General features: G+C 47.3%; 1 protein-coding gene across 2 annotated transcripts in view; it reads left to right on the top strand.

Moving 5' to 3' along the window:
• Nucleotides 1-521: 521 nt before the first annotated feature.
• Lima1 (LIM domain and actin binding 1) overlaps nucleotides 522-24,907 on the top strand; it is a 110,536-nt gene continuing 86,150 nt past the window's right edge. The window contains exon 1 of one of the 2 annotated variants that reach the window (XM_075960645.1): nucleotides 522-677. The gene's annotated coding sequence lies outside the window, so the exon portion shown is untranslated. The remainder of the gene's footprint in view (nucleotides 678-24,907) is intronic. The other variant, XM_075960646.1, reaches the window with a different exon arrangement.

Here is a 24,907-nt window from a genome sequence, read left to right as displayed (position 1 = left end):
ATGAGCCACAGCTCAAAGTGGTCTTCAGATGACTCCCCACCCGCCACCCATGTCTCAAAAAAAAAGGGAAAACTTCCAGTTGTTGCAAAAAACAAACCACAGCAGCTCCTGGAGAATTTGGACACCACCTCCTCTCTTCTCCAGCCATTTCTCTCCATGAGGAAACTCAGGTCCACTAAATTGAGATGGCCTAATGCTAGCCCAAGCCAGGCCTCATTCGCTCCCTGCTCTTTACACAGGCCACGGCACTGCATAGAACTCACCCTGACAGCACCAGGAACTTCCCTGCAGTTGAACTTAGACCACACTTCTGGGTGATTCTTAAATCAAATTGCTGCAATCCCTAGTCAGAGAGAGTTAGGGTGAGCCAGAGAGGCGACGACCGGGTTGGAGGCAGACACAGGAACCACGCCTCCCGCAACTTCAAACCGCAGCTAGGGCGACGCTAGCGATCACGAGTCGCAACGCCGGGAGCGAGCACGCAGGCCCCACGGCCGCTCGGGAGGCGGGAGGCGTACGCGGCGCCGCAGCCGGGGGCGGGGCCGGGCGGAGCTCTGAGCCGGACCGGGGCGGGGCCGCAGAGCCGTAGGTACCGCAGCCCAGACCCGGCAGGTGCGCTGGGTAGAGCTCAGGGACCGTGGTCGTGCAACGCCGAGCGCCGACGGCTTTCTGGTCTGGTAAGAGCCTCCTCTCCCCTCATCCCCGGAGCCTGGGTATGCTCGGAGTCTCGGGCTGCGCTCCGCGTTCTCTCCGCGCCTTTGAGGCGGGCTGTATGTAGCAGGAGCGGGAACCTCTCCCCCTTGGGGTCGGCAATGGAGGAGCCCCCCACCCTCCGCTCGCCCTTTTGGGAAGTGCGCGGGCTTGAGCCTTCGCTGCCCCGGCCCATGGTCTCCCACGGGATGGAGGGAAAGTGGCAGTTCATCAAAAGTCAAAACTCTTTCTCGGGGAGATAATCCAGCAACTCTTTCCTTCTTCCATGCAGCCGTTCCCTCTCCAGTTTTTCTCCCTTCCATTCCTCCAGATGAACTCTGATTAAGGCTTAATACCATTCCGAGAAGTGTGGAGAACATAGGAGACCCTCATTGCTTTCCTTCTCAAATCGTTCTCATGTACTTGAGCTGGGACCCGTTGCTCACTCACATCCGTACGTGTTAATATTAGGTAACTGTACACCTCTGGCCACACACACTAAAGCTTGAAGTTGTGGGTGCTAGGAGCAAACCATCTGGCACCCGTCCTAGCCTCCTTATTGGTGCTCCCAACAATGAGTTTAGCTGATCCTGGTGAGAGATACCGACCTACTATTGTCTTGCAACTAATTCCATCTTTCAAAAAATCTGCCTAATCCAATGGTTCTGTTGACTTTACAAGTTAGCCAAAAGCTCTGGGGTTATTGGTTTTTAGGACAAGTGCTCCTTGGAGGAGAGATCGTCTTTTGCACCTGAGTGGGTAAGTGGACTGACTACTTTTTATCTACATAGTTTCTGGTGCAGTATACATAATTCCAGTTGCATCTACTACTGGTCTTTCCGAGTTCTATGGATGAAGTGTGATCTTGTTTGGACAATCTTCAAAATGCTAGAAAGTTGGCAGAAGAGGGTTTTGTTTTGTTTCATTTTTTTCAAAAAACGACTCCTCCTTCTTTAAAAAGTTCCTGCTTGGCCTGGGACTGGCTATATAGATAGACCAGGCCGACCAAGATGTGGCTGCCTCTGCATCTCAAATGCTAAATGCTAAGGTTGAAGGCCTGCTGTTCCACCATCCCTGGCCGTATAAATATGTGCCGTTTGTGTGTGGGATATGTGTGTGTGTGTGTGTGTGTGTGTGTATGAATACTAGCACAGCATGCCATGCAGGCCTGTGGAGGTCACAGCTTATAGGAGTTGGTTCTCTTCACATTCGGGTTGGAGGATCAAACTCGGGTCCTCAGACTTGTGCAGGAAATGTTTTCACCTGTTGAGCTGTCTTGCCAGCCTGCAATAGTTTTTTTTTCTTCCTTTCTTTTACCATTTTACATTTATTTATTGTGTATGTGCCATGGCATTTGTGTTGTGTGTAGGTCAGAGGACAACTGGGGGTCTGCTCTTTCCTTCCACCATGTGGGTTCAGGAGTTAAACTCAAGGTGTTAGGCTTTGTGGCAAGCACCTTTTACACGATGAGCCATCTTGTCGGCCTCTTTTTAAAGGTCTGCACGCACATACCTTTGCATTGCTAGAATAACATAATATGGTGCTAAATTATGTTAGGAATTTTGGGGGGAACAAAACCCTTTTTCAATGAATTTTATGAAAGCTTTTCTGTAGATTCAAAGTTCCAAAGCCCCTACCCTAAAAGAGCCTACAATTAAATGAGTTAGACACGCCACTGATACATCTTACCATATTGGTGAAATCTTTTGCCGATATTGTTTTGGTATTTCTTCTCTCTCTGTCCCCCATTCCCAAACCCTGAGAATGTGCATACAAGAGAAGCGTTCCCGACTGCTATTTTACCACTCATATCAGTCAACTCTACGGCTTTTGAAAATGGGATTGGAGTCTGTTCAATTCTCCGGAAATTCAGTGTATAGCTGGTGGAGCTGCTGGGTGAAGAAAGTAGTGTTATCAGGTAGTCCCTGACCCGTGAAGTCTCTGGGCTGAGACCGTGTGTTGGCATGGTTAGCAAAGCAGGGCCATTTTGTAAAAATTACCTCATTGTATGACTTTGTTTAACTTGGTACATTCAGGCTTTGTTCCTGACTCTAGTTAAAGGTGGAGCCAAGTTTCAACCTAATAATTCTAGGAAGAGAAAGCTTCAGAAGTGAAAACAATTCTATTAGCAACGGAGACACTCTTCACTGCTTAGGGGCCCTTTAAATGCTCCACTCTGGGTGTAGCTCAATGGTAGCGTGAGGTTAGTGTGTGTGAGAGCCTGTGTTCCGTCCCCAGCACATGCACACACAGAATATGAAGGAGATCTTGTCTTAGGCCAGCTGAGGGAAGAGTGGAGCCTTTGAGGGCTCTTTAGAGTTTGATGATCTGATATCTGAAGTTTACGGCAGGGCTTTGAAAACTCTTCATTTGGGATTGGAGAGACGGCTCCGCAGTTATGAGCACTTCCAGAGGACCTGGGTTCAATTCCCACTACCCACATGGCAGCTCACAACTGTCTGTAAGTTCCAGGGAGTCTGGTACCTTCACACTGACACACATGCAGGCAAAACACCAATGCACATAAAAGAATATTTTTAGAAAGAAGAAAATGTTTCATTTGACTTCAGGCTTTTTGTTGTTGTTTTGAGTTTTTTGGAGACTATGTCCCATGAAGCTCAGGCTAGCTTCTGATTGCTATGTAGCTTCAGAGGCTAGACTTGACCTCCTGAATTTCCTGCCTCCATCCTCCATGTGTTGGCATTGTAGGTGTGTACCGCCTACATACATTCCCAGATATGACTACAGGCTTTTATTAATTTCCCAACCGCTTAACAGTACCGTAACATACAAAGGATGGCCATGATGTGGTGCCCTCCTATAGGTCTGTTTGTCAGTGTGTGTGCTAGTTGCTTCATTTGGCGATTTGAGCCGTGGCACTTAATGGGACTGTTTCATTGACGCTGCTGTCTCATCTCCTTTGCTCCCTAAAAGGTGTTTTCTGATAGAAAGTTTTATAAAAGCATCAGGTTTATTTGCATGCATTATGTATTTGAATATCTACAAATGTTTATTGGAATGTTTTCAAATATAATTTTAATTTTTCTTTTTTCTTTATTTATTTTAGCGTTTTTGAGATAGGATTTCTCTGTGTAGCTTTGGAGCCTATCCTGGAACTTGCTCTGTAGCCCAGGCTGGTCTAGAACTCACAGAGATCCGCCTGCCTCAGCCTCCTGAGTGCTGGGATTAAGGCATGCACCACCACTGCCTAGCTAATTTTAATTTTTCTGAGGGTTTCACCAATCAACTATAATCAGGTATAGTTAACTTTAAAATTCTGTGCCAAAGGTTTATGAAACATACACACACATAGAATTGTTGAGTGTGGGAGATCACTAGGCATCTTCACTATGAATCACTACTGTACCACAAACTAGAGAAAAAAAAAGTCATTATTTAAGTTGAAAGTGAAATTAATTTCCTTTTGTTTTAATTTTAAATTACATTTATTTATGTGTGGTATATGTGTGTGTGGTGTGTGTATGTGGTGTGTGTGTGTGCATGTGCGTGTAGTGTATGTGTGTGGTGTGTGTGTGCATAGTATGTGTGTGTGGTGTGTGCGTGTGGTGCATGTGTGTACATGTGTGTGATGTGTGTGGGGTGTGTGTGCACATGTGCTTGTGTGGGCACATGCGTGCCATGGTATGCCTGGGGTATGAGATTACAGCTTGCAGGAATCCGCTGTCTCTTCCACGGTGCAGGTCCTGAGGATTGAACTCCGGTTATCAGGTGCTCTTCCCTGCCGAGCCATCATCCTGGGCGGCAGTTCCCACGCTTTCCTCACTGCGTATTTCTACCAGAGAGACGAGGTTCACTTAAATGAAATTTGCTTGTTCTACAGACAGAAAATGCTTAACTTTGTCCCTAAGATGATTTGTGCAAGAAGAGACTAGTTTTTAGAAGGTTGCTGTGTTCTTTAACTGTGTTTTTTACAGGAAGATAAAGCACCCCATTGTAGACTGTGCACAGTGACCTCATGATGTGGTTCAGTCCCTTAACATAGACTCTCCAGGTGTTTAGGAACAAATCAGTGGCTTTAAGTAGTTTCCGCTCTATTGTTGGGAAGTCGAGGTTCTTGGTAAACGGCACTTTCTGCAGAATCGTTCTGATGTGTTTATTCTGTGGCTGGATGGAGACTCAAATGTATTTTAAAGGTTTATTATCATCTTTACCTATGTGTGTGTGGGCAGGGGGAGTCTGCTCGCAAGTTCAGGTGCTCACAGAGGCCAGAGCATCAGATCGCCCTGGATCTGGAATTAGAGGTTTCAAGTTGCCTGATGTGGGCACTGGGAACTGATCTTGGGTCCTCCGTAAGAGCTAAAGTGCTCTTCACCACTGAGCCGTCTCTCCAGCTCCGAGGCTCAGATGATCGCTTGAGTGAAGACTTCTTTTCACTGAAGAAGGTGGTCTGACCCGCACGCTCTCATTAGCCAGCCTGTCAGGTGACCTCTTGTCACTTAAACGTTTTAGGGGCTGCTCTGTTCCTAGCACCCACACTGCATGTCTCCCAAGCCTCTGAAACTCCAGCTCCAGAGACCCTGAGGCCTCTTCTAGAGGCGTCTGCACAAATGTTTGAGCTCCATAGACACACACACACAAAGATAAGAGCTAATTAGTGATTTTTCAGTAACTTCGCGTGTTCACTTTAGGACATTAGTACAATAGCATGAAATTTACATCCTTTTGATTTTCTTCTCAAATTCGTTTGTTTCCTGAGACAGTCTCTCACTGTGTAGTCCTTACTAGTCTGGGACTCACTATGAAGACCAGGTTGTACTTGAACCTAGTAGTCCTCCTGCCTCTGCCTCCCTGTGCTGGGATTAAACAGTGGTCCTCGATCTGTGGGTCATTGACCTCTTTGCAGGTTCAATGACCTTCACAGGAGTCACATACCAAATATCCCACATATCAGATATTTACATTACAATTCATGGCATTAATAAAATTACAATTATGAAGTAGCAATGAAAATTTTATGGTTGGGGTTAGCACACCATCAGGAATTGCATTAAAGGGTCACAGCGTTAAGAAGGTTGGGAACCACTGAGTCAGGAGCCTGCCGTATCGTGCAGGTTGGCCTGGAACCCATGATTGTCCTGTCTTTTGCCTGGGATGCGAGACTATCATCATAATTGGAGAGCAGAGGCAGGAAGACTGCTAGGAGTTAGAGGCGAGCCTGAGCTACACAGCAAGTTCAGGACCAGCCTGTGCTCCAGGAGAGACCTGTCTGAAAAGAACCAGACTATTAAGAGTACTTAGGCAGAGAAGCTGCTTCCCCCCTCGCACCCACAAGGCAGTTCACAATGTCTCTAGCTCCAGTCCCAGGGCCTTCCTCATCTCATTCTGTCTGTGTGGGCGCCAGACACACATGTGGTGCACTTACATGCAAGCAGAACACTTGCACACATAAAATAAAAATTTTAAATAGAACCGAACAGTAAAGCTGGGCGTGGTGCTGTGTGGCTATGGTGCCCTCCGCAGGGCGGGCGGTGGGCAGAGGGAGCTGCCTGCCTTTTTCTTTCTTTCTTTTTTTTTTTTTAGGTTCCTTTTTAAATTGTTTTTATTGTGCTATATATTTTTCTCCACTCCCTTGAGAACTGCTTTCTTTTAGGTGCCCTCTACTCCACAGTGCCCTGTGATCCCTTCCCCACACTGCACAGACATACATTTTTAAAAGGTATGAGTTGTATGTGCTATGTAAAAATAATATGTACCTCACTTGCAGCCTTTTGGTCAGGTAGTGTGGGACGGGTGTTATGTGTGTAGTGTGAAACGGGTGTTACGTGTGTAGTGTGAAACGGGTGTTACGTGTGTAGTGTGAAACGGGTGTTACATGTATAGTGTGGGACGGGGGTTACGTGTGTAGTGTGGGACGGGGGTTACGTGTGTAGTGTGAAACGGGTGTTATGTGTGTAGTGTGAAACGGGGGTTACATGTGCAGCGTGGGACGGGGGTTACGTGTGTAGTGTGAAACGGGTGTTACGTGTGTAGTGTGAAACGGGTGTTACGTGTGTAGTGTGAAACGGGTGTTAAGTGTGTAGTGTGAAACGGGTGTTACATGTATAGTGTGGGACAGGGGTTACGTGTGTAGTGTGAAATGGGTGTTACGTGTGTAGTGAAGGATGGGTGATACATGTGTAGTGAGGAATGGGTGTTACATGTGTAATGTGTAGTGTGAAATGGGTGTTACATGTGCAGTGTGGGACGGGGGTTACGTGTGCAGGGTGGGACGGGGGTTACATGTGCAGCGTGGGACGGGGGTTACGTGTGCAGCGTGGGACGGGGGTTACATGTGCAGCGTGGGACGGGGGTTACGTGTGCAGCGTGGGACGGGGGTTACGTGTGCAGCGTGGGACGGGGGTTACGTGTGCAGCGTGGGACGGGGGTTACATATGTAAAGGTGCACTGCTTCTCCCAAGGTGAAAATCCCAAGACTCTTGGAAGCGCCTTCTTGGACTCAGCTCCCTGGTTGGTGATAGCTGCCTACGTCTCCAGCCTGTACCTACACGAGGTTTAGAAAACAGTCAGTTCAGAATGATTCACTCGGAGCACGAAGAAAGAGAACTCATTTGAACTGCTTCTCCAACTGTATAGGTCAAACTATTGATTATAGTAAGAATCTTCCCCTTGAGAAGGCCCCATGTTTCCACGTGCTCAAGTGGATTGTAAGTTTAGAGTAAACAAAGATAGTTTTGTACTAACAGTACATTGTTGGTGTAGCTTCAGAGCAGGCCCCTCCCCCCCGTGGTGGAGCATCTGCATCATCTAAGTCAGGCACCCTGCAGCTCAGTGATGCTATAGTTCAAGTCCATATCCCTGTGGATGACCAGTGTCTAAGTGGTTATTAGGTGTGGTATACATGCATTGTTTATTTGCGGATACATGGGTTATTAAATATTTTTTAAAAAGAACCAAAAACTAAAAGCTGGCATGGTAGTATATGGCTGCAATCCCAGCAACACAGGGTGGAGGGTGGACAGAAATTCAAGGCCATCCTTGGCTACATATATAGTGTGGGATGGCTTGTGCCACAGGACAAAGTTTGAGGCCAACCTGGGATATATGATACACTTTCACTATGAAAAAGAAAAACAGGCCAGGAGGAAGTGGCACACGCCTTTAATCCCAGCACTTGGGAGGCAGAGGCAGGCGGATCTCTGTGAGTTCGAGACCAGCCTGGTCTACAAGAGCTAGCTCCAGGACAGGCTCCAAAGCAACAGAGAAACCCTGTCTTGAAAAGCCAAAAAAAAAAAAAAAAAAAAAAAAAGAACCAGAAGCAGCAAATATACAAATATACTTCTGATAGTAAGTGTGGAGTGTTTATGCATTTTGTAACACGGCTCATGGTATGGACATTTTATAGTCCCTCAAACACACTCTGTTTTGTACACAAAAGGATCGCCAATTTTGTTTCATTTCTTTACTGATAAACTAATGATATTAAGATATTGAGATGCTTTTGTTTTGTAGTTCCATAAACTTTTCCTGTGTAAGGAAATGCTGGGGCTCAGGACTAGGGTCTTGAGCATGCTAGGCAGCTGCACCCTGTCCCCATATATCCTTAAAAGTCTGAAATTTGAACCTGTCTGTCCAGACATAATAAATATCCTATGATTTTTCTCTAGTGCCCTGCCACTGTCTTCCTTGCTACCACTTAGCAGCAGAAAATAATAATACTAACAATTAAAAAAATAAGAATTTTTTTTGAGACAGGGCCTCGTGTAGCCAGGCTGGCTTTGAACTCCTGATTCTCCTGCCCCCACTTCCCAAGGAGTACTTCAGGAGTGATGTTTAATGCCCTGTGCCAAGCTAGGCTTTGGTGGTGTGGATTTGTACTCCCAACTCCTCTAGACACTGAGGCAAGAGGATTGCAAGTTCAAGGTCATCCTGAGCCATAAAGTGATAGTAGGCCAGCCTGGACAGTTGAGAAGAAGTCTCAGGATGATAAGGAAACAGAGCTGGTGACATAGCTGAGCAGGTAAAAGTGCTTTTTCTATTCAAGCTTGCTTCAGTTAGGGTCACTGTTGCTGTGATGAAGCACCATGACCTAAAGGCAAGCTGGGGAGGAAAGGGTTTATTTGGGTTACACCTCCATATCTTAGCCCATCACTGAAGAAAGTCAGGACAGGAACTCAAACAGGGTAGGAACCTGGAGGCAGGAGCTGATGCAGGAGCCATGGAGTGGTACTGCTTACTGGCTTGCTCTCCACGGCTTGCTCAGCCTGCTTCTTCCTTCCTTCCTTCCTTCCTTCCTTCCTTCCTTCCTTCCTTCCTTCCTCCTTCCTTCCTTCCTTCCTTCCTTCCTTCCTTCCTTCCTTCCTTCCTATTTATTTATTTTGGTTTTTCAAGACAGGGTTTCTCTGTGTAGCCCTAGATGTCCTGAAACTCACTCTGTAGACCAGGCTGACCTCGAACTCACAGAGATCTGCCTCCCTCTGCCTTCCAAGTACTGGAATTAAAGATATGTACCACCATTGCCTGTCTTCAGCCTGCTTATAGACTGCAGGACCACCAGCTCAGAGGTGGCTCTGCCCACAGTGGGCTGGGCCTTCCATCTACATCAATCACTTATTAAGAACATGCTCTACAGGCTTGCCTACAGCCTGATCTTAAGGAGGCGTTTTTTTGTTTGTTTGTTTTTTCGTTTTTCTCAAATGAAGCTCTCTGCTGACTCTAGCTTGTGTCAGGCTGACATAAAACTAGCAACTAGCAAGCTCAGGCCTGATGCTGGGGGGTGCACAGGCGGACAGGGATGATCTGATGCTGGGGGGCGGGGCGCGGGCAGACAGCGATGACCTGATGCTGGGGGGGGCGGCACGGCAGACAGGGATGACCTGATGCTGGGGGGGCGGCGCGGGCAGACAGGGATGACCTGGTGCTGGGGGCGGGGGGCGGCGCGGGCAGACAGGGATGACCTGATGCTGGGGGGGCGGGGCGCGGGCAGACAGGGATGACCTGATGCTGGGGGGGGCGGCACGGGCAGACAGGGATGACCTGGTGCTGGGGGCGGGGGGCGGCACGGGCAGACAGGGATGGAACTGACTCCTGCTGGAACACACTTGCCTGCACCCACATCACCTCTGACCTCCACACATGTGCCGTGACATGACTCATCCATCCACACTCATGTGTACACACACGCACATTAATACATTTTTTTTGTAGAAACTGAAAGGAAATCGGGAATGGTGGTGCCTGGCTTTAATCCCAGCACTCGGAAGTTCAAGGCCAACCAGGGCTGTGCAGAGGGGCCACTGGTCTGGGAGTCGGGCTCCGTGGTCAGCCTTTGCCTAGCATTTGTGGCATGGTAGGTCTCACTCCCAGCACCCACCCCCACCAAGATATTCCTTACCCAGTTTTCAGGGAGGTTACATGTTTTAAACTGCTTTGCATAAAGATTAATGAGCATTGTTTTCTGCTGGGGTGTGAGTGCCCAGCGTTTGCATCTTTGGAAACACTGGTTGAAAGTTACTCTGAGGTTTTCTGATCTGATGAGCACAGTTAGCTTAATTTGTATTTATTTACTCACTTTCTGTTATTGTTCCCACTCTGTAGCCCAGGCTAGCCTTGAATGGAGTGGCCTTGGCTGCTGGGGCCCCAGGCTCTATCATCCTGGCCTGTTTGTGTTCCTTAGTTTCTTGTCAGGCTGGACGTTTGTCACGTACATTTCCATTTGATTTCCAGTGACTTGCCTTTTGGTCAACCTCTTTTCTCTTTTTTTTTTAGGTTTTTTTTTTTTTTTTGAGAGGGTTTCTCTGTGTAACAGCTCTGGTTGTCCTGAGAACTCGCTTTGCAGACCAGATTGACCTCAAACTCACAGAGATTGTCTTACCTCTGCCTCTGCCCCTGCCTCCAGAGTGCTGGGATTAAAGGTGCGCATCACCACCGCCCAGCTTTTATTTGGTCTTTTGTTTGCTTTCGTTTATTTGGAATGTTGAGGTCTTGGGGAAAAAGATGGACTTTCCAACCAGAGTGAACGAGTGGCTTAAAAAAGTGGCAAGTGGCCAGGGCCGCACTTGGAAGCAGAGGCAGGTGGATCTCGCCGAGTCTGAGGCCAGCCTGGTCTTCCATGACAACCAGGGCTACATGAAGAAACCCTTCTCAAAAACAGACAAAGAAGGAAGGAAAGAAGGAAGGAAGGAAGGAAGGAAGGAAGGAAGGAAGGAAGGAAAGAAGGAAGGAAAGAAGGAAGGAAGGAAAGAAGGAAGGAAGGAAAGAAGGAAGGAAAGAAGGAAGAAGGAAGGAAGATGGCAGGGTTAGCTAAAGTTGTGGTATAATAATTGTCCTATGGGGGCAGAACTGCTGATCCATGAAGTGGCACTACCCAGAGGAAAGATTCTTAGGAAGCCCAGCCAAGTATTGTCACAGCCAGGTAGGGGAGCTTGGACAAGTCACTCATTGACTCAGAGTCTCTGTGGGACAGAAGGGTTGGGCTCTTGATCCCAAAGTCCACTCTTTAGAGCTGCGGTTACCGCTCTGAAGTTACTTCTGGAATGGAACCCTGAGATAAGCATTGTAGCCCTTTAACTCTCAGGACCATAGAAGTTAAAATAAAAATGGGTGCAGCTCCTTAGGTACTCCCCTAGACCGAGCCTCGGGAACCTCATAAACTAAGTTAGAAGAGGCCTGCTGGCTTAGCACACAAATCCTGTCATGGCTGGCGGCTCCGAACCAGGTCTCACCCTCAAAAGAGGATTTATCTGCCACGTCAAGTTATTAGACAAGATCTGCCATTCTTAGTGTTTTCTTTGGGATTTGGAGAAGCTCATTTTTAGAATGCTTACTCTTGAGCTCAGCCTGCTTGTTTTTGCCTGAAACACTATGTCTGACTAAGGAGAAGGGGGTCCTGTGTCCAAGGACAGTCAGGGTCGTAAGAAGAACTTATCTCAAAATATAAAGAAGAAACTTGAAAAGGATAAGATTCATTTTTATTTCCCTCTTAATTTTAATTTAAATCTTTCCCCTTTAATTTTCATTTTTGAGAGTCCATTTTGTTTTGTCATTTGTGTATGTGCACAAGTGTTCTACAGTGCACGGAGGTCAGAGGACTACTTTCAAAAGTCAGTTCTCTTCTACTTTGGGATTCTGGGATTCGACCTGCGTCATCAGGCCTGTGTGGCAGGCACTTTCTTCCGCTGAGCCATCTCTCCGGTCTTAGGTTTTTATTTTTTTTATGTGAATATATGAGTGTCTGTGAATGTGCCCTAGGAAGTGTGAGAGGTGTCAGCTACCTGAAGCTGGAGTTCCAGACAGTTGAGAGCTGCCTACCTAGTGTTGGTGCTGGGAACTGAATTCTGGTCCTCTGCGAGAGCAACATGTGCTCTAACCACTGAGCCATCTCTTCAGCCCCCAAGTTGGTTTCCTCAGACAAGATCTTACTGTGTATCCCATTGTCCCCAGTGTGTAGCCCAGCAGTGATCATGGCATTCAGCAGTCTCTTAACAGGTTGATTGATTGATTGATGATTGATTTTTTGCCCACACCATTGAATAATCCTTGGAGCTGGCTTCAGACTTTGGGACCAGCAGAGCTGTCATAACAACAAACAGAAGGTCAAGAGCTTGGATTTTCAAAGTACGGGTTCCCCGACTTACCCGCTCGCAAGCTGCCTGGGCGTGGGGGAAGGTAGACTGCCCAGTGCCACCTGACCTCTCTGGGGACCGAGATGGGAGTGTGAAACTTAACTGCGCCTGAGGAGCCGCGTACACGCTTCAGGGAGCCAGTACCCAAGGAATGCTCTAAATTTCAGTGTGCTCCTTCAAGATGCCCCCACATATTTTTCCAGGCTTATCTCTCGACACTACCCTCCCTCCTGGCACCGCGGCAGAAGTGATTCACTGTTTCCTGGACCCGCCCGGTTCTCTTCCTGCCTCCGAGCCTTTGCTCAGGCAGTTCCCACAGCCTCCAACTAACCCCCACCCCACTCCTGATGAACCCCTGTTTCTTAAGAACCCAAATTAGATGTGACCTCTTAAAATACGGAAAAAGCATATTCTAGTATTGAGCTTTGAAATCAGTGGCTCCCTCTCCAGCCTTCATTTATTGCATTTTTATTTTATTTCTTGCCTCTATACTTGCTGGATTATTGCTTCCTTGTAAGATTACAAGCACTATATGCAGGAGTCTCTATCACTGTGTCTATAATGCATATAGCAATCAAATCCTCATCGTATATGAAATATATCTGATCTTGCGTCCACAGTGTTATATAGCAATTGAAGTCCTTTCCGGCTGCCTGTGAGTTCCTGTTTAATCCGGCTGCCATTGTCTCGCACTCAATCTCCACTCACTCCCCAGCAGATTCACTCCTGCCCCAGGGCCTTTGCGTTTGTTCTTTCCTTTGCCCGGAACATTCTCATCACCTCTTCCCCTGGCTGGCTGCCTGTATCCTCCCCCTCATTCTGCATTCCCGTCAAACGTCAGTCATTGGGAGACTTTCCCTAGCCACTCCGAAGCCACTGCCCCCTTGCCATCTCTACCCCGGTTCCGCTTGTGCTTTCCTGCACCAATCACATCCTTTATTTGTTCCAGTTCCCCAACAGAATGGACGTCTCACGAGAAGGGAGACCTTGCCTATCGATCGATCGTTGTTAACTTTTAGCCGCAGACCCTGCCCAGTGATTGTGAGAGCTCGGTAGATGTTTGCTGAGTGAATGAGCATTGAAGAAAGACTTCTCGTTTTCACAAAGTCTTGTTTGGGTCTGCAGCCCCAAAGGTGTGCTGTTATCTTCCCAGTGGACAACAGTCTGAGCAGCTCCGTGTGGGTTCACATCAGGTAGCAATCTCTGAGGGTTTCTGTAGGACAAAGGCCTGGGCATGGAGGCAGCTGGGGTTCCGTTCCCTCGGGGTGCAGATTTCCAGGGTGATCCCAGGACCCAGCCCCCACTTTGCTGCCACTGGGAGTCTGCAGAGTGAGCACCGCTAGAGAACATGGTTCTCTCGGCTCTCGTTACCCTTTCATTGCCCCCTTTGTTTGTTTATTTCGTTTTTTGAGACAGGGTTTCTCTGTGTAGCCCTGACTGTCCTGGAACTCCCTCTGAAGACACTACTGGCCTCAAACTTGGAGATCTGCCCGTTTTTGCCTCCTGAATGCCGGGATTGAAGGTAAAAGCACTACCTCCTGGCTCTCCCGTTACCCTCTAAAACCTGGCATCTAACTGGTAAACACCTCAGTAACCAGCAGGCTTCTGTCCTCTGGGGTGTAGGAAGGAGGACAGCAGGCCTCTTCTGTCCAGACCCCTCCACGAATGGTGAAATTATGTTCCTTCTGCTTACTCTATGTCTTGAAATGAGACTGATTAGAAATACTTTTCAATGGCTGGGCAGTGGTGGCACAGACCTTTAATCCCAGTACTTGGGTCGCAGAGGCAGGCGGGTCTCTGTGAGTTTGAGGCCAGTGTGGTCCAAAGAGTGAGTTCTGAGACAGCCAGAGATACACAAAGATACTGTCTTGAAAAAAATAAAATTAAATAAATAAAAACAGAGACACAAGTTGACTTCTCCGTGTCAACTGAAAGACATGCCTATCAGCATTAAGAGACAAACATTAAAATTCAATTAAAACATTGATATTAGGGGGGCTGGAGAGATGGCTCAGCGGTTAAGAGCATTGCCTGCTCTTCCAAAGGTCCTGAGTTCAATTCCCAGCAACCACATGGTGGCTCACAACCATCTGTAATGAGGTCTGGTGCCCCCTTCTTGCCTTCAAGCATATATTGTATACATAATAAATAAATAGATTAAAAAAAACCCATTGATATTAGGGTGTTAGAGTGAGGGCTCTGAGGTTGAGAGCACTGGCCATTCTTCCCGAGGTCCTGAGTTCAATTCCCAGCAACCACATGGTGGCTCACAACCAACTAAAATAATAGGATCTGGTGCCCTCTTCTGGACAGCAGGGATACATGCAGGTAGGTGTATATACACTGTATACATAACTGATTAATAAATCTTTAAAAAGAAAACCATTGATGTTGATGCTAAATGATGCTAAATGTAGCTCAGTCCTGTGCCTTCAGGAGACAGGATCAGAGGTGTGCACCGCCACCGCCGGCTTCCATTCTTACCCAAATCAGCTACATTTTCTTCCGTTTTCATCTTAAATTTGAAATTATTGATATAATCTATTTTTCTGGCAATTTCTTTTACTATATGTTTTTTTAAAAAGCCCTGTTGTGTGGTGTTTTACTCTTTTGGACTCTTGGGGGCTGACCACCCAACTTCCAAAGAAATCAGACACGGAAGCTTATTCTTAGTTATGAATGATCTGCCTTAGCTAGTCTTGTTTCTCTTCAGCTTTTCTAATTTAAATTATCCCGACTACCTTTTCCCTCTGGGCTTTTTCCTTTTCTTCTGTATATCTTACTTTCACTCTGACTCCCTTGCTGGCTGGGTGGCCCCTAAGGCCTCCTCCCCATCTTCTCTCCTAGCTCCTCCTCTTCCTCAGTTCTCTCTGCCTGCCAGCCCCGCCTATCCTTGCTCCTGCCTTATTATTGGCCGTTCAGCTCTTTATTAGACCCTCAGGTGTTTTAGACAGGCAAAGAATCACAGATTCACAGAGTTGAACAAATGCAGCATACACAAAAGAAGCACACCTTAAAATAATATTCCCCAAGTAACCCCCCACTAAACCATCCACTGAGCGTTGTTTGCCCTGCCGTTGAGTTGATTATCAGTAGAACTGGGAGGCAGGGAGGAGCCAGAAGAATAGCAAACAAACTAGGTTATTTGGGATAGAGGTGGAGGCAAGCTCATTTAGAGCTGGCAATCGTTCCCTTGAAAGAGAGGACAGATTAGAAAGGCTCTTGGGTGATCTTCTATGGCCTACAAATTTTAGGCCATGGTAAGTTTTTAAAGGCTGTAAATAGCAGTTTATGCCTGCAGAAGATAAGTGGAGAGACCGCAGTTACGGGGTTTCCTTTTTAAAACTTTTTTTTTTCTCACCACTATACTAACAAGGATTAAAACTTTTTTTACATTAAATTATCTCACATGTATATGTGTGTGGACACGTGTGTAGTCAGAGAACAACTTTTGATGTGAATTCTCTCCTCCCACGTGGGTTCCAGGGCTCGAACTCAGGTTGTCAGGCTTGGAGGCAAGCGCCCTTAGCTGCTGAGCCGTCTGGCCCGGCCTGCCTCGGGATTCTGAACTGCAAGAGAACTCATCACTAAGCTACATGCCGACCCCACCCTCTCTTTTATTGATGATTTAACGGAGATAAGTCGACCCTGTAGGACCCATATACCAAGGCCACTTTTCTGTGGTATTTGTGCTGGCAGCCATTTTGTTTCCAGCCTCGCCTCCTGGAGTTAATTTGACTTCACCTCTCTGAGCCTCACGTTCTTCCTATGCATATTACTCAGCAACTTGAATCCACTTCAACAATATTTCTGCATGTGTTACTATAAGAATTGCTTAGGTTTTATGTGGAATTAAATTAAAACTTCATGTGCCTGTAATCCCAAGAAAGGATGACGATCACAAGTTAAGACCCTTCTGGGCTATGCAGTGAACACAGGTACAGCCAGGGTACAAGGTGAAGCCGCGCCTAATAAGGGGGCTGGAGAGATGGCTCAGTGGTTAAGAGCTCTGGCTGCTCTTCCAGAGGACCCAGGTTTGATTCCCAGCACCCACATGGTGCTCACAACTGTCTGTAGCTCAAGTTCCAGATCTGACATCCTCACACCAATGTACTTTTAAAATAAAGTTAAATAATTTTTTTTAAAAAAGAAAACAAAACAGAAAACTCTGGCCAAGCACGTTGGTATGAGCCTGAATCTCACCACTCAGGAGGCAGAGGTTGGAGAATTAGAACTTTGACTTCCATGCTGGCCCAGGGTACATAATGAGTTCCGGGTCAGTCAGGGCTCTATAGCAATTACCTGCCCTTAAAAAAATGCTCAGTAGATATTAGGTATCTTGGAGTTTCTGTTTAGATTTTTTGTTGTTTCGAGACAAGCTCTCAAGTAGCTAGCCCAGGCTTGCCTCAAACTCACTATGTAGCCTAGGATACCTAGATGACCTAAACTTCTGTTTATTTATTTTGTGTGTGGGGGGCACACATTCGCAAGGCCACAGCATGTGTGTGGAGCTCAAAGGACAGCTTTGTGAAATCAGCTCTCCCCCCTCCACCCTCAGATGGATTCTATGTGAAGTCAATTCTCTCCCCGCACCCTCAGATGGATTCTGTATGAAGTCAATTCTCTCTCCCCCACCCTCAGATGGATTCTGTGTGAAGTCAGTTCTCCCCACCCCCAGATGGATTCTGTGTGAAGTCAGTTCTCTCCCCCCACCCCCAGATGGATTCTGTGTGAAGTCAGTTCTCCCCCCCCACCCTCAGATGGATTCTGTGTGAAGTCAGTTCTCCCCCCCCACCCTCAGATGGATTCTGTGTGAAGTCAATTCTCTCTCCCCCACCCTCAGATGGATTCTGTGTGAAGTCAGTTCTCTCCCCCCACCCCCAGATGGATTCTGTGTGAAGTCAGTTCTCTCCCCCCACCCTCAGATGGATTCTGTGTGAAGTCAGTTCTCCCCCCCCCCAGATGGATTCTGTGTGAAGTCAGTTCTCTCCCCCCACCCTCAGATGGATTCTGTGTGAAGTCAGTTCTCCCCCCCCCGATGGATTCTGTGTGAAGTCAGTTCTCTCCCCCCACCCTCAGATGGATTCTGTGTGAAGTCAATTCTCTCTCCCCCCACCCTCAGATGGATTCTGTGTGAAGTCAGTTCTCTCCCCCCACCCCCAGATGGATTCTGTGTGAAGTCAGTTCTCTCCCCCCACCCTCAGATGGATTCTGTGTGAAGTCAGTTCTCCCCCCCCCAGATGGATTCTGTGTGAAGTCAGTTCTCTCCCCCCACCCTCAGATGGATTCTGTGTGAAGTCAGTTCTCTCCCCCCACCCTCAGATGGATTCTGTGTGAAGTCAGTTCTCCCCCCCCCCAGATGGATTCTGTGTGAAGTCAGTTCTCTCCCCCCACCCTCAGATGGATTCTGTGTGAAGTCAGTTCTCCCCCCCCAGATGGATTCTGTGTGAAGTCAGTTCTCTCCCCCCACCCTCAGATGGATTCTGTGTGAAGTCAGTTCTCTCCCCCCAGATGGATTCTGTGTGAAGTCAGTTCTCCCCCCCCCCAGATGGATTCTGTGTGAAGTCAGTTCTCTCCCCCCACCCTCAGATGGATTCTGTGTGAAGTCAATTCTCTCCCCCCTCCTTAGATGGATTCTGTGTGAAGTCAGTTCTCCCCCCCCTCAGATGGATTCTGTGTGAAGTCAGTTCTCCCCCGCCACCAGATGGATTCCGGGAATTGCGAGGCTTGCCTCACCAGGCCACAAGCACCTCAGCATTGCCCACTCAGCCATCTCAAAGGCCTCTGGCATTTCTGAGCCTTCGGTGCTGGGATTGCAGGTGTGTGCTTCCGTGTTGATTGTACGCAGTGCTGATGTTGGAAACTGTGGTCTTTGCCTGAGGTGACATGCAAGCACCCAGTCATCTCAGCTATACCTCAGCCCCCAGGTGGTTTGTACTGCCCTACAGCTGCTGTTTTTATTTTATTTTACTTTAAAAGATTTATTTACTTATTATGTATACAGTGTCCTGCCTGCATGTATCCCTGCAGGCCAGAAGAGGGCACCAGGTCTCATTACAGATGGTCGTGAGCCACCATGTGGTTGCTGGGATTGAACTCAGGTCCTCTGGAAGAGCAGCCAGCGCTCTTAACCTCTGAGCCATCTCTACAGTCCCACTGCCATTTTTATTAAACACTTAATTATCAATGAGTAAAATCTTTAGGAAACTAAGCTTAGGGAATTTTCTTAATGGCGTCCAGGAGTAGACACTCATCAGCCTGAACCTACAGAAGCTCTGAACAGCACTTTAGACCAGGCCACGGCCTCTGGCCTTTATCATTTCCTGAGAGCCTTGAAGAAGGTTCTCAGAATACTGTGACATCAGGGGTGTGGTCTCAGCACGTCATTAGCCCTTAGTAGTTAGACTCGGTCAGGCTGTTTTCAACCTAGGTTCTGACTTTTCTCTTGCTTTAGCCAAGGTCTCTCTCCAGAGCCCAGTTGGCTAGAACTTCCAACAATCCTCTTGCCTCAGCCCCTTGATACTGGGGTGACAGGTGGGATTTATGAGGTCTGCCATGTTCTACTACTCTAATTTTATGTATCTATTTATTGGGGAAAGGCAACTTGTGGGGGGTCAGTTCCTCTGTTTCACCATATGAATTCCAGGGAGTTGAACACAGGTCATCAGACTTAGCAGGAAGCAGTATTACTGCTAAAACATCTCCAGGGCCCTCGTTCTAAAAGTCTGTGACACTGAGAAAATTGCTGCCCTTCTCTGAACCTGATTCTTCCTCTATGGGATGAGAATACTTGCTTCATGATGTCATAAGCATTGCATGAATGAGATCAGGTAGAATAATGACCCAGTATGTGTTAAGCATGTGGCATCCGACTAGCATTCGGTAACTCATCCTCAGCTTACAAAGCTACATGACCTGGCGGAGACACGGTCTTCCTAGGTAGATGACCAGAACCTCCCGCCTTTCTCCCTGCTCTGGCTAATAACTTTGGAAGCAAGCCAAGACTACATCCCAGATCTCTTTTGCACTGGAGTCATGGAGAACCCATTTCAGAATCCTGTTTGGGCTTCCTGTGTGAGACCGCGTTAGCCCAGCACCCTTGCACATTTGTAATCCCCGTACATGGGAGGCTGACCAGGGAGAATCAGGAGTGGTAGCTATGGTGGCGCACGCCCTTAATCCCAGCACTCAGGAGACAGAGGCAGGTGGCTCTCTGAATTTGAGGCCAGCCTGGTCTACAGAGCTAGTTCCAGGACAGCCAGGGCTACACAGAGAAACACTGTCTCAAAAAAACAAAACAACAAAAAAAAGAGTTTGAGGCTAGCCTAGATCTCATAGCCTGTCTCAAAGAGAGATGCAGCCTCTAAGGCTGATCCTGATATTCAAACGATATTTGGATGGCCCCTGCCTGAGTGGGAAGTGCTAGCCTGCCTGGAAGTGGAGTGCCTGAAGTACCTGGAGCACAGCCCCAAACAGGGACCTCTTAAGGCTGGGAGGACACATAGCACCAGCCAGACTTCACTGGGCTGGGCACAAGAGGGATATTGATGAGCAGTAAGATGTGGGTATTCTACAAACAGAGACGTCTTCAGAGACAAGGTTCTCGTTTGAACGGTCAAGCACCATGTCTGCTCGCAAAGAATATTAATGAGGCCTGGATAAGAATCAGACACCGGGAAGGGACAGCTGCCGGGAGAGGCAGTTCAATTGTACGAGGAGCTGCATGTGATATTCAGACAGGCCTCATGCAGTTTAAAAGCGTAATTAAGTTGTAGAGATAATAAACAATTTATAAATGACATTTTAAAAATAAATGCCGGCGAGATGGCTCAGCTGGTAAGAGCACGTGCTCTACCGGCTGGATGATCTGAATTTCATCATCAGGATTCGTGAGGGAAGGATAAAAACCCATTCCCAAAAGCTGGCCTCCAGATGTGTACCACAGCATAGGCACGCCCATCAAACACACACAGAGAGACAGAGAGGGCGAGAGAATTTTAAAATAAAGCAAATGACCAGGTGGTGGTGGTGCACACCTTTAATTCCTGCACCTGGGAGGCAGGTGCTGTGAGTTCAAGGCCAACCTGGTCTGCAGAGTGATTTCCAGGGCTGGTTCCTCCATAGCTACTAAGAAACCCTGTCTTGGAAAAACAAAACAAAACAAAACAACAACAGCCAGGCGGTGGTGGCGCAAGCCTTTAATCCCAGCACTCGGGAGGCAGAGGCAGGTGGATCTCTGTGAGTTCGAGACCAGCCTGGTCTACAAGAGCTAGTTCCAGAACAGGCTCCAAAACCACAGAGAAACCCTGTCTCAAAAAAACAAACAAACAAACAAAACAACAACAACAACAAACTTTTAAATTGAGAGCCACAGCACTCAGGAGGCAGAGAGAGTCCGGCAACTTTGAGGCCAGCTTGGCCTACATAGTTAGTTCCAGGCCAACCAAGTGAGACCCTGTCTCAAAAACCAAACATCAACAAAACAAAACAAACCCTTTATGTTGAGCTTGGCAAGGTGGTGAAGTACGTCTGTAATCTAACACCCAGGAGGCGAAGGCCAGCGTGGGCCACCCTCGTTTTGTTCCTCCCCAGCACACGTGGCTCAGTCAGCAAAGTGCCCGCTGCGTAAATGTGGTGACCCGAATTTAATCATCAGTGTTCGCATCAGAGCTGGCTGTGGTGGCTTTCATGTGGCATCCAGTGCTCAGGGGAGACACAGATCTCCAGAGTCCAGCCAGTCCAGCCAGTCAGTGAGCTCTAGTAAGAGACCTTGTCTCGAGATGTAAGACGAGCTGCCGAGAAGGAGGCCCAGTGTGACCCTCACGTTTTTACACAAATCCACACGCAAACGTGCACAAAAAGTACGACTTTTAATTGCATAAGAAATGTACGAAGGTTGATATATTTTTAAAAATATTTCTTATTGTTTATTTACTTTATGTGCACTGGTGTGAAGGTGTCAAATTCCCTGGAACTGGATCTTCAGACAGTTATGAGCTGCCGTGTGGGTAATGGGAACTGAACCTGGGTCCTCTGGAAGAGCAGTCAGTGCTCTTAACTGCTGAGCCATCTCTCCAGCCCCGAAGGTTGATATTTCTATGGACTTAGTCTTTTTATAATTCTGTGTTACATTTACCACTCCAAGAGGTGGTTCCTGTTTAATTTAACTTCTTGTTTTTTTAGTAATACTGGGAATTGAACATTGGGCCTTTCGAATGCCAGGCGGTCTCTCTCCACAGAAAGCAACATCCCTGGTCCATAATTTGGCTTCTGATGTCCGTAGGATGCAGCGAAGTGTGGAGTACATAATTTCAGTCCCACACTCAGGTGGGGGCGGGAGGACCAGAGTAGGTTATCATTGGCTACACAGCGTGAAGCCAGCCTTGGCTACGTGAGACCCTGTCTCAAAAAATATATATGAAAGGAGGAAATGTAACACTAATGGATTTTATTTCTTTATTTAAAATATTTACTTATTGAATTGTATGTGTGTGTGTGTGTGTGTGGTATGTGTGCTTGTGTGAGTTTATGTGTATTGTATACATGCAGGGCCCAGTGCTGGGACTCGAACTTAGATTCCCTGAACAGCAGGAGAGAGTTCTCAAGCATGGAGCTGTCTCTCTGGCCCCCAGATGTTTTAGACAACGTCTTGTTATATAACCTCTACTGATCTAAACTAGTAATCCTCCTGCCTTGTCTTCCGAATGTTAGGTTTACTGACATGTGCCACTGTGCCCAGATTATGAGTAATGATAATAGTAATAATAAAAGCTATTATTATTACTGTTCTGTTGTTTTTGAGACGGGGTCTCACTATGTAGCCTTAGCTGGCCTGGAACTTACAGCAATCCTGCCTCAGCTTCCTAAGTGTTGAGATTACAGGTTATGGCCTGCTATTCATACAACTTTTTAAATAAAGATTTACTTTGAATTGTGTGTATGAAAGTGTGCGTGTGCAGGTGTGTGAGTGTGCAGGTGTGTGCTTGTGCAGGTGTGTGTGTGTGCAGGTGTGTGCGTGTGCAGGTGTGTGTGTGTGTGAAGGTGTGTGCATGTGAAGGTGTGTGCATGTGAAGGTGTGTGCGTGTGTGCTCGAATGTGTGTCGGTGTCAGCGGAGGCAGAAGAGCGTTTTGGATACCCTGAAGCGAGAGTTACAGATGGTTGTGATTCAACCTGCGGTGCTGGGACATGAACCTGGGTCCTCTAGATCGGTCAGTGCTCTAACCTCTGAGCTACCTCCCTGGTCCCTGTTATGAATTATTTTTAACTAGAGCCTTATGACAGCCACAGGTCTTATATAGAAATTAAGCTACTGTTGTTTGTTTGTTTGTTTATTTATTTATTTATTTATTATGTATACGATATTCTGTCTGTGTGTATGTCTGCAAGCCAGAAGAGGCCACCAGACCTCATTACAGATGGTTGTGAGCCACCATGTGGTTGCCGGGAATTGAACTCAGGATCTTTGGAAGAGCAGGCAATGCTCTTAACCACTGAGTTATCTCTCCAGCCCCAAGCTACTGTTTATTGTATGTGACTTAGATGGTGGTATAAAGAGATGTCAGGAGACCTCTCCGCATTTCTCTCCTTGTATGTTTGGCCACTCTGGGCAGGTTATCATCTCCACTTTACAAAGCGGGAAGGTTGCCATGAGCCTGGTAAACTCTGGAGTCAGAGTGGGAACCAGCTGGTGTTTCCGTCATATGGTCTGCCTCCAGGTAACCATGGCGAGGATGGTGATACGTGCCCTGAGGGGGGGGGGCACCGCAGTCGTCATTGATTACCTGGCAACTTTCAAGCAATAATTTTATTTTATTTTTGGTGCCGGGATTTAACATAGGGCTTGGTGATGATCATCATGGGTTTTATTACCGCCCAGAGTTCCTGTAAGACATAATGTAGGCAGGTAGTTCATCTGAGTGCCCACTCGGTGGTTTTTCATATGCTCGGAGCTGTGCAGCCACCACATGGCCAGCTTTCCATCGTCACCTCCCGGGAATCCCATCCATAAGCTCTCAGTCCTGTTTCGTCTTTCCCGGTGAGGCGAGCGCTGGTCCATTTCCAGCTCCAGAGACTTAGCTTCCTATTAATGGAATCATAAGCCATGTGTTCTTGTGTAAAGGGTTTTCCGGAGTCCATGCTATAGCGTATATCAGGGCTTCAGCCCCTTTCATGACCATATGCTTTTTATTGCGTGGATATACCGTGTTTTGTTTTCTAGTGATTACTAGGTGCACAATTGGATTATGTCCACTTTTTGATTATTGTGAATAACATTGCTATGAACTGTCCTGTATGTGTAGGTAAGTTTTTTATTTGATTGGCCAGTTGATTGATTATTTGATTGATTGATTTAGATAGGGTCTCACTGTGTAGCCCAGGCTAACCTGTATGTAGCTCTCGAGGCTGCTATCTCAGCCTCTTGAGTGATGGGATTGCAGGTTTACACCGTCATAACCAGCTTTATCTGTGGTTTTTTTTTGTTTGTTTGTTTTGGGTTTTGTTGTTGTTGTTTTTGAGATAGCAGGAAAAAATAGTTTATTGTACACCAGTTACACTTGGCCACAAGCGAGAAGAGAGCAGAGCGAAGAACCAGAGGGTCTGTTTTGGTTGTAACAAAGCCAGTCAAGTCTCTCAAGTGGTCTCTGCGAGCAGAGGTTCCAGGTCCACGGAGACTTATCCCTACAACAGCTTCTGTTCCTTTGGCCTGCGTGGGTGCACAGGCTAGCTTACTTGTACCTCTGCTCATCTTCTCTTGCGCTTCAGCCTGCGCATTCGCGTCTTCCTCCGCTTCGCTCTTGTGGCGCAGGAGTTTCAAGGAAGACGGTGCTAAGGCCACCTGCTTTTGTTTTAACTGACATAATTTTGCATGTTTGTTAGGTATGGGTGACATGGTAATTTGACATGTTTACACTATCTTGAATGTTTCTATACGTGTGCACATGGATTCTCGTGTGTTTGTATGTGCACACACACACAAGGAAGCGTCGCTGACTCAGTTCTGTATTTAATCCTCTGAGGACGTGGTGCGCTTTTCCAAAGCGTCTGTCCCATTGTCCTTCCCACCCACAGGGCACAGCGTTCCGGTTGCTTGCCTGTGCACCAGCACTTCCTACCCAGTTCTCAAGCACATGGCCAGCTCAGCAAGCGTTTGTAAGAATGTTTACCTGTGGCATGATTGAACGCTGTAGCACTTTCTTCTGTTCCTTCTTGTTCGAGCGAACTGACGGGCTGAGGCTGTACCTCGACCAGCCAGCTCCTCCCTGAACACAGAGCACGCTGGATGTGCTGGGTTCAGTATTCAGCTCTGCAGAAACGAAAACAAGAGCAAAGCATGCCGGTTGTGACTCCTAAAGTTGATTTTGAAACTTGCTAATTGTGCCCTGGAGTTAGAAAAACACTAGAGTATTGTAAGTCTCTTCATCTTACACAAGAGGGAGGGCAGGGCTCAGACAAGTGTCTTTCTGGGGTCACTCGGCTAATTAGTGGCAGAGGCAAGATTAGAGCCCACGCCTGCTGTCTTCCTGATTTAACTTTTAAATTGTGATTTTGAGTCTGTTCCAGCTATGGTGCAAGTTATTCTGACTTTCGGACACACCATAGGGCATGCCCGAGTCCTTCCTGAGAGCGGCTTGTG

This window comes from Microtus pennsylvanicus, chromosome 2 (genome assembly GCF_037038515.1).
Source record: "Microtus pennsylvanicus isolate mMicPen1 chromosome 2, mMicPen1.hap1, whole genome shotgun sequence".
Taxonomy (NCBI): domain Eukaryota; kingdom Metazoa; phylum Chordata; class Mammalia; order Rodentia; family Cricetidae; genus Microtus; species Microtus pennsylvanicus.
Note: the sequence above shows the minus strand (reverse complement) of the source record. Positions and strands in the feature narration are given on the sequence as shown.